The sequence below is a fragment of the Tenrec ecaudatus genome, chromosome 8, assembly GCF_050624435.1.
Source record: "Tenrec ecaudatus isolate mTenEca1 chromosome 8, mTenEca1.hap1, whole genome shotgun sequence".
In the NCBI taxonomy this organism is placed as follows: Eukaryota; Metazoa; Chordata; class Mammalia; order Afrosoricida; family Tenrecidae; genus Tenrec; species Tenrec ecaudatus.
Window position 1 is genome coordinate 75,940,978 of NC_134537.1, and position 10,044 is coordinate 75,951,021.

Here is a 10,044-nt window from a genome sequence, read left to right on the forward strand (position 1 = left end):
AAATACTTAGAAATAAACTTAACTAGAAAACAAAGACTTGTACAAAGAAAGCTATAAAACACTACTACGGTGAACCAAAGAAATATAAATAGCTGTTGCATGGTCATGATAGAAAGACAGCATTATGAAAATATGAATACTACCCAAGGTAATCTGTAGATATAGTCCAATTTCAATCAAGAATGAAAAGCATCATTAAAGAAATGAAATATAGACCACCAATTATATAAGGAGAAGAAAGACCCAGAATAAGCAAAGCACTGTTTAAGAATAAAAAACAGAGTAGGTGGCCTCTTATTTCTGAAAATCCTACTACATAGTACAGTAGTCAAAATATTCAAGTAGTGGTACAATGAGAGAAATATAAACCACATGGAATAGAATTAAATTCACCCACAATGGAAAAGAATAAAGAAAGCATAAATAAATTCATCCACCTACAGAGAACTGGTCTTCAACAGAGAGCTGAAATTCATTAAATGGGGAAGAAAGAGTCTCTTCAAGATTGGTGCTGGCAAAACTAGAATAAAGCAGGACCCAACCACCCTCCATAGACAAAAACTGATTCAAAATGCATTGAAGACCTAAATGTAAATTATAGAACTAAAAATATTATCAATGAGAAAATAGGGACAAATTTAAGGATGTAAACATACTACCAATCATAATGAAAACCACAGACACAGCAGAAGAAAATGGGATCTAAAATCAAAACTGTGGAAAGAATAAAAATGGAACATAGAGTGTTTTTTTTTTCAAAAAAGGAAGAAACTCGGCTATCATAATTAGAACAAAATTCTAATCTCTAAATCTACAGAAAACTATACCTCAGCAAGAAAAAGATGAATAATCCAATTAAAATGAGTAAAGGACATGAACAATCTACCAAGAAGACATCTAGGCAGGCAATAAACATGAAAAAATACTCAAAATCACTAACCATTCAAGGTTTATTTTAAAGCTACTGTCAATCTGTAAATTATGATGACTAAAATGCCAAAAATAAGGATTGAATGGTATAGTTACAGAGCTTCCAAATGGACAGACTGTCAAGATGATATCTACATAGAACAGAGTTTTTAATTTAAGGAGATTATAAAATTACAAGATGAAAATTAATAAATTTCTAACTGAAATTTTAAAAATATCATGAAGACATATAAAACACAACATTAACAGCAATGAAAAGAAACTCCATAAACAAAATAAACACAGCACAAAAATGAGAAGGGAACAAAAAAAATCATCACTACCACACACACACAAACAACAAAATAACAGCAATACATTCATACCAATTGATGATAACACTGAATAGAAATGGATTAAGTGTAGTAGTCTAGGGGCTGAGAGTGGCAATGAAGTAGTAAATATGATCCTTGCATATGCTGTCTACAGCAAAGCTGCATAGAGGATATGTAATTTTCTACTCCACGTTGACTTTGGAATATTCTCTGTCCTGTTATATGCCCTTGGGGTTTCCTATCACATCATCACAGTCATTTCATGATCAGTAGGTGGCAGGACAGAGACTATAAGGGTGTTTTGTGGGTTTTTTCCTTTTCTTCTGCAGGCTGAATCAATTTTGTAGTTTCTGAATTATTCTTCCTGTGGGCAACCCCTAACCACAAACACTCAGCAGATTGTGTTAACTATTCTTTTAGACCAGCAGCTCAAGAAGGTGACACATTTATGCTATTCTAAGTCATTGATGTATCACCTATGCACATCTTTCAGAAACGTCTAGTAAAGTTTTGTTGCACTGTGAATTACTTAGTATGACCTTTCTATCTACAATTGTTACAACACCTGCCAAAGCTTGGTAAGACTCTGCAAATGTGAAATACTTGTTGTTCACCAAGGGGTTGAATAGTTTGCTGACAATATAAATTAAGTACTTGGCACCCTTGAGGATTTTAGAAATGTAAATAAGGTATATGTCACATTAACAAGAGGGTTTGGAAATATGAGGGATGGCAGGAAGTGGGGGCAGAAGTAGGGGAATGGCAGTAAGAAACGTGGTGGGCTTCCTGGCCCACAAAATGAGAAAACCTAATACCTTTAGACAGGAGGCTTACTGGCAGAATGGAGTGCATTTGGGCATTTATGAGCGGAGCCAGAACTTTGTCACCGTCGCTCTGAGGGCTATTCAGTGACCGAATCTTGTAGGGTAATGGTGCAACAAATCATAGATACACAATATAAGCATTATATAAGAGTAGCTCAATAGAATATAAACACCTATAACTATATAAAGACAGCGCTGGCAATATACCTCTGAAAATAAATCATGATACTACCCCTGATCATGTGGTGAGGATTTGGGCCTTCTTTACATTGATTTGTAATCCATACTGTGTTAGTCTGGGTAGACTTGAGAAACAAATCCAGAGAGACTCATGTGTATGAGAAAGAGGTTAATATACAAGATCAATTGAATATTGAGAAAACATCCCAGCCCAGATCAAATCCATAAGTCCAATATTAGCCCAAATGTCTGATACCAATATATAAATTCCTCTTTAGACTCACAAAACACATGCAATTTGAATGCTGAATGCAGGGGGATCACAGGCCAGTGGTTGGGAAGTCTTGTGGATCCAGTGGCATTGCAAGCATCTCAGTGCTGGCAGGGGTCTCTATGTGGCTTTTCTGGGTCCAGAGGTCTGGTTGCATCAGGGTAGGTCCATGTGGTTTCACTACCTCCCAGGGAGTAGGGCTATGTGTCTTGTCAGTACAGCATCTCCAAAGAGTGAGTCAAGAGAGAGAGGATGGCTCCCACCTCCAAGGAAGAAATAGAATTCTCAGGGGAAGGCCATGCCCACAAAGAGGCCTCATTAGCTATGACCCAATTGCCAGACTGGACTCCACCCCTTCACTCTTAATCCTCTGACGTCCAAAATTGACAACAGATTATGTAACTACCATACATACTAAAGGCTATAATTCTTGACTTCATCAGCAAGTGCTTCAATTCCTCCTCACTTTCATCAAGGAAGGCCTTGTCTCTGGCATGGCTCAGATTCTTAATAAACCTTCCTGCAAATCTGATGCCACATTCTTCTTCATGGAATCCAGTTTATCTGATTATTTGCTCAGCATACAAATTGAACAAATATGGTGAGACGATACAATCCTGACACACACATCTCCTAATTATAAACCAATATGACCTTGTTCTGCTCACACAACTGCCTCTTGATCCATGTACAACTTCCTTGTAAGCACAATGAAGTGTTCTGGAATTCCCATTCTGCTCAAGGTTATCCACAATTAATTATAGTGCACACAGTTAAATGACTTGGCATAGTCAAGAAAACACAAGTACACATCTTTCTAGTATTTTCTGCTGTGAGCCAAGATCCATCTGACATCAGCAATGATAACCCTTGTTCCACGTTCTCTTCTGAATCCAGTCTGAACCTCTGGTAGTCAACTACCAAGTACTGCTTCGACCATTGTTGGATGATATTAAGCAATATTTTACTTGCGTGCAATATCAATGATACTGTTCTATATTTTGAGCATTCTTTGGAATGGGCACACATATGGATCTCTTCCAGTCATGTGGCCAAGTAGCTGTCTTCCAAATTTCCTGGCACACACCAGTGAGTGCTTCTTCAGCTTGCTGAAACATTTCAAGAATTATTCATTCCATCAATTCTTGGGGTCTTATTCTTAGCTCATGCCTTCAGTATAGTTTGGACTTCTTCCTTCAGCACTATTGGTTCTTGTCCATATGCTGCTCCTGACATGGTGGAATATCAATTAGTTCCCTCTGGTCCAGTGACTGTCTCTTCTTTCCCTCTTCTCCTGGTGTTTTCTGTATTATTCAATACCTTGACCATAGAATTTTTCAAGATTGCAACTTGAAGTGTGAATTTTTGTTGAGTTCCTTCAGTTTCAGATATGCTGAGCATGTTCTCCTCTGTGGGTTCTCCAATTGTAGGTTTTTGCATGTTGTAATCGGTAGGTTGATTGTGCCCACATGGCCAAAGAATGCATGTGGGATTGATTGAAGGGCAGAGAGATAAATGATTTGGCAAGTCGCACCTTTCTTGCCTCTCCCTCTTTGATGATCAGACCAGTGTGTGGCTGTCTTAGCTTGTTCTCTGCCTCAATTTGCAAGCTGCAGTACCTGTGGGACACCTAACCCGTGGACGGTGTCACTGTAGTTTGAGGTTCCTCCAAGACCTGCTTTGCCACACTACTGGAGTATACATCCTTGAGCTGGAGACTGCCGGAACCTGTCATCTGGCTGACTGTTGGTGATCCGCCTTGCTGCTTGCTGCCTGTGGACCAATAGCCTGGATTGCTCTACAGAGGACTGCCCCACAGCCCTCAGGACTTGAAGGACTGCCAATGTATTAGCTGTCTCATGGAAGTGAGTGTGAGTTGCATTGAGCCGTTTATACTGCTTTATAAATTAATTGTTTATTTCATATATGTGTGTGTGTGTGTGTGTGTTTCTCTAGAGAACCCAGTCTAACATACATGTTTAATGATAATTAACTGCCATTTGAAATTTTCTATTCAGTTCTTTAACTTTATCCTTTCTTTCATTTTCTTTAGCTACTTTATGATTAAAAGCCATATAAGCTATTGATGACCAGTTCCAAAGTCGGCATCTGGTCTGACATTAACAGCTGATATTGAGCTTCCCCAGGTGTTCTTCTGCAGATGTAGTCCATTGGAATTCTGTGTTTTGCATCCGAAGAAGTCCAGGTGTGTAAATCACCCTTGTATTGTTGAAAAAAGTTTCTGTTATGAAAAATTCAGTAATTTTGCAAAATTCAAAAATTTGATATCCAGCTTCATTTCTGTCAACAAGTTTATATTTTCAACATACTGCTTCTCTTTGTTTCCAACTTTTGCATTCAAACCCCTAATAATTATCAATGCAGCATGATTGTATGTTTGATCAATTTCAAACCAAAGTCATTGATATAATTCAATTTCCTCATTACTATCTTTTTTGTTTGTAGTATACATTTGAATAATAATTGAATTGATTAAATTTCCTGGAAGATGGATAAATATTATCCTGTCATAGACAGCAGTCTACTTCATGATTGATTTAGCAAGAGACTTTCCAAGAATGAATGTCCAGCCATTCCTTTTGATTGTGTTATTCCTAGCATACTAAATTGTGTGATTTTCTAAATTAAAATGGCCAAAACCAGTCTTTTTCATCTCAATAATGCCTAGAACATCAATATTTATGAGTTTCATTTCTTTTGACCACTTCTAATTTTCCTAAATTAGTCCTTGACACATTCCAAGTTCTTAATCATAAGATTTTTGTAGCTGTTGCTCTTTACCTTGTGTTCTGCCCATCAGCAGAGTTCCCAAAATCTCCACTCCCACAGGCTTTCCCAGATTCTAGTCACCTGGGACCACTCCCCTGAAAAAGTCTGCTACGTTTCTTCAGTTACTTTCCGAGTGCCTATCCTCTGACAGTATCTCTGACAAGATTCTGTTTCCTTTGTTTAGCCTTTCAGTATCTGACAATGCTTTGAAGCTTTGCAGTAGGGTTTCAGAGGCTTCTTCCTCTGACATGGGGAGGTTAGTCCTTCCTCTTTGTCTCTTTCTATTCTGGAAGCTCTGCTGAAACCTGTACACTCTGGGTGACCTGCTGTCATTTGAAATACCAGGAACATAGCTTCCAGTGTCACAGCCACATACAAACAACCACAGTACAACAAATTTACAGAAAAGTCAAGTGCTCTTTAGAGGCAAGGATATCGTGACTTCCTTTCACGTATGTATTTTATATTTGTTGTCCCAATCAACCAGTTTCTGGAAAAGGATGTCATGCTTGGGCAGTTGAAAAATAAAAAAGGTGGGCCCTTGAGAAACTGGATTGACAAAATGGCACCTGCAATGGGTTCAGACATAAGAAAAATTATGAGGATGGAGAATGATCAAGCTGTGTTTTATTCTTTTGCACATAGGTTCGCTGTGAATTGAAATCTCCTGGACAGTAAGACAGCAAACAACAATGTGAGCAAAAAGTTTGCATTGCTTCCCTTCATTCACAAACTCTAGAGATTATTAGATGGGAATTTTACCCCACAAATCATGAAGATATTGCAAATAGAGCCATGATCTGAAACCAAATAATCTAATTCTCAATCATTATTGGGAACTCAATAAAACAGGAGGGAGCAGTTATGATTAAGAAAAATGTGAAACACAAAATATAGCTGATAAATATAAAACCAAAGGAAGCCACATTCACTGCCATTGTATGGATTTCAACTCATAGCAACCCTATAGAACTAACTAGAACTGGTATGGAGGTTTCTGAGACTGCAAAGCTTTACAGAAGAAGACAGCTAGTGTGTGGAAAGTCGTGTGGATGCTTTTTGGTGGAAGCATCTCTGCGCTGGCATGGGTCTCCACGTGGCTTCTCCAGCTCCAGGGCTCTGGGACTGTGTGGCTTTTCAGCAGGAAGACAAGCAGAGTGTCTGTGTGTATCTTGCCTCCAGTCACCTATATATCTCAGTGGTACCTCCAAATGAGGTCATCAAGCTGCAACCAGACTGACAGGCTAGACTTCACCCCTTTCCAAATTGTCACCAGATTGTGTAACTACCACATAAATTCAAATATCTATAAATGAGCTAAGGAAGAGGAATTAAACTATTCATCTATTACATACATCGAGGGACAAAAATTATTTAGCATAGTGATAAACAGTTCACATATTATCATACTATTTAAATATCTCAGAACTCTTTGAGGTAAATAGGATCTTTATTTTCCAGATGCAATAATTATGCATCAGATGACTACCCAGTGCCAGACTACTAGACTTGAATGTTGTAATGCTTCATAAAGTTTAGTATGATATATTGGTCATTACTTTTGAAAATGAGAAAGAAAGGCTCTAATCAGATTTTTGAAATGTGTTAGATTATTCTCAGTTTCATGTATCTGGGTGAGAGGCCTTTCAGTTGGAGGTCAAGGAAGCTTTTGAACAAAGGTGTAGACAGTTGCATATGGTACCTGTTTTCAAAGCTAAATGAGAAGGGTGAATGAAATGAAAGACAGTAGGACACAATGTTTAGCAATATTTGTGCGATGTTAACAGATCTTGAAAAATGAGTTGAATACAGACAGAAAGAATATCATGGCTAAATGTTTTCTGGATATATCTGAAAAATATTGGTGCCCTGAAATAATTATTTTTTAAGTACAGACAAGTTAATCAGTTTCCATGGGGGAATAAGATTCTTTCAGATTGAGAGGTGTTAATTGATAAGGACAGTGTACTTTAAGAATACTAATCCTGGCAAACAAACTCTCCATGATCGCGACACTTCTAATTTTTTTAATTCTTTTCTAATTTTAAGCAAATGGAAAATCATCAAACTTTGACTCATATAAATTTTGAATCAGTAAAAATACACTATATTATACATACAACATAAATTAATATAATTCTAATATTTAAACAATGAAATTCCTGTCCTAGATGTACATATTTCTTAGGAATCTTTGCTTTCTTTTAGTGGGAAATGAACTTTAAATACTACAGTGAAGTTACCACTACAATGTACATGGGAGATGAATAATATTAGAATTACCTGCTGATTTCTTCTTTTCTTTCCTCATTACTTTTCCATAGGTTCTATTCAGAATATTATATGTTGTTCATTTGTTTGTTTGTTTCTAGTATGTGTCAAAATAATAACAATGAGATGAGCTAGCTTTAAAACTGAAGAATATGATGGGAGGGAAACAACCCTGCTAAAAAGATATTAAAATATCAAGAAGTGGATGATAAATTTTTGGATATATTTATATTTGATTCTATCACTCATTTAGTCCCATATAATGAAGCTAACTGTTTAGGCATCTTATTTAGTAAGCTCCTGTACTAAATAAGTGACTTTTTGCCCTTGAGATCTCACAAGTTTAAGGTTAAATATTTTCTAAAGACTACAATCAAGAGTTTAAATGTGTATATATTATCAAAAAAGCAAAAATTCCTCATGCATGTTTTCCATAGAGGAACTATAAGAAGCATACACAATTAATATGCAAATTTGACATATGTGATAAAAAACATACAAATTGATAACAAAACTTATATTGAATTAAATGGAAGGAATTGAAATGTCATCAGACACTTTTTGTCAACGGTATCCTGGCACAAATTGCTTTAGAATTTAATTTAATCAAATTATCAGTCTATTGTTAACCTATAAAAGTTTATTCAGATCATATAAAATGTACAGACATTCATACAGAGATTTTTATAAGGAAATAATAGAGATTTAATTAATAATTAAGGTTAGTTAAATCTAAAGAGACATTGATTATAATTACTACTCTAGATTTAAAAAGAACTTTTTGAGTTAACTAATGCCAATATTTATGTTTTTATCCACCTCTAATTTTGAAGAGGTTTTATTTATATAAAATAACTTCATCTTCCAAACAAAAACAAAAGCTGTTGTTACTGTTAGGGGCTCTCGAGTCCATTCTGACTTTTGGTGACTCCACGTAAAACAGAAAACACATTGCCCCTGCCGGCACCATCCTCACAATGGTTCCTATGTCTGAGCCCATTGTTGCAGCTGAGGGTCAGGCCATCTCACTGAGGACCTTCCTCTTTCTCACTGTCCCTCTATTTTACCAAGCATGACATTGTTTTTCCAGAGCCTGGTCTCTCTTGACATTGTATCCAAAGTATTTGTGATAAAGTCTCCCCAGCTTGCCTCCCAGGAACATTCGGACTGTACTTCTTCCAAAATAGATTAATTTGTTCTTTTGATAGTTTGTGGCACTTTCAATATTCTTCTCCAGCACCATAGTTCAGATGCATAGATTCTACTTTGGCCTTCCTTATTCCATATACAACTTCAACATGCATATGAGGTCATGGAAAATACCATAGCATGGGTCAGGTTCACCTAAGTTCTCAAAGTAACATCCTTGCTTTGCAAAACTCTAAAGAGGTCTTGTGTAGCATTTTTACCTAATTCAACACTTCTTTTTATCTCTCTACTGCTGCTTCCATGAGCATTCATTGTGGATGCAAGTAAGACACAAACCTTGACATCTTCAACCTTTTCTCCACTTATGAAGATTTTACCTATTGGTCCAGTTGTTAGGATTTTGGTCTTCTTGACATTGAGTGTTCCTATTGGGTGACCATCCTGGCCTTTTAAATCCTAGCACAGCTTCCAGAATGACAACAACACACAAGCCACCACAGTACGACACACCGACAGACAAGTGGTGCACCGCACACATGTGAGAGTTGAATATTCAATAAGGAAATCATAGAAGAACACACGCATTTGTTTGGTGGTGCTGGAGAAGAGTACAGAAAGATCTATGGACGGCGAACAGGACAGCCTCCTCTATCTTGGAACAAGTAAGGCTTTGTCTTACATACTTTGGACATATTGTCAAAAAAGACCAGTTCCTGCAGAAGGTCATCATGTTTGGTAAAGTGGAGGAGTGGTGAAAAAGATGAAGGTCCTCAGTGGGATGGATGGACACAATGACTACATCAATGGCCTGAGTCAAGGAGCAATAGTGAGGATGTTAACGGGCCATGCACTGTTTTGTTTCATTGTACACAGGGTTGCTATGGGCCGGAGCTGGCTCAATGGCATCTAGCAACCAACAACTACAACAATTATTTTTGGTACAATGACTTGTTTTCCTTCCATTTTTTAAAGATTGTTTTGCATTGTTCAATATTTTATCCATAGAATCCTTCAATGTTGCAACTCAAGGCTTAAATATTTTCTTCATTCCGCTTGAGATTTGCTAAATGTGTTCCTACCTATTGTTTTTCTTACTCCAGGACGCTGCACATTTCATAATAATGCCTCACTTTGTTTTGTAACTGCCTTTGCCCTTTCTATTTACCTTCTTTCCTTGAACATTGCTTCTACGCCCTTTAGCGGCTCTACATTCAAGAACAAGTTTCACAGCCTCTTCTGACATCCTTTTTCCTGCATCCTTTCTTTCCGGTCAGTTGTGTTTCCCTTTTAACTTTTACTGTGAAATTAGCTGGGG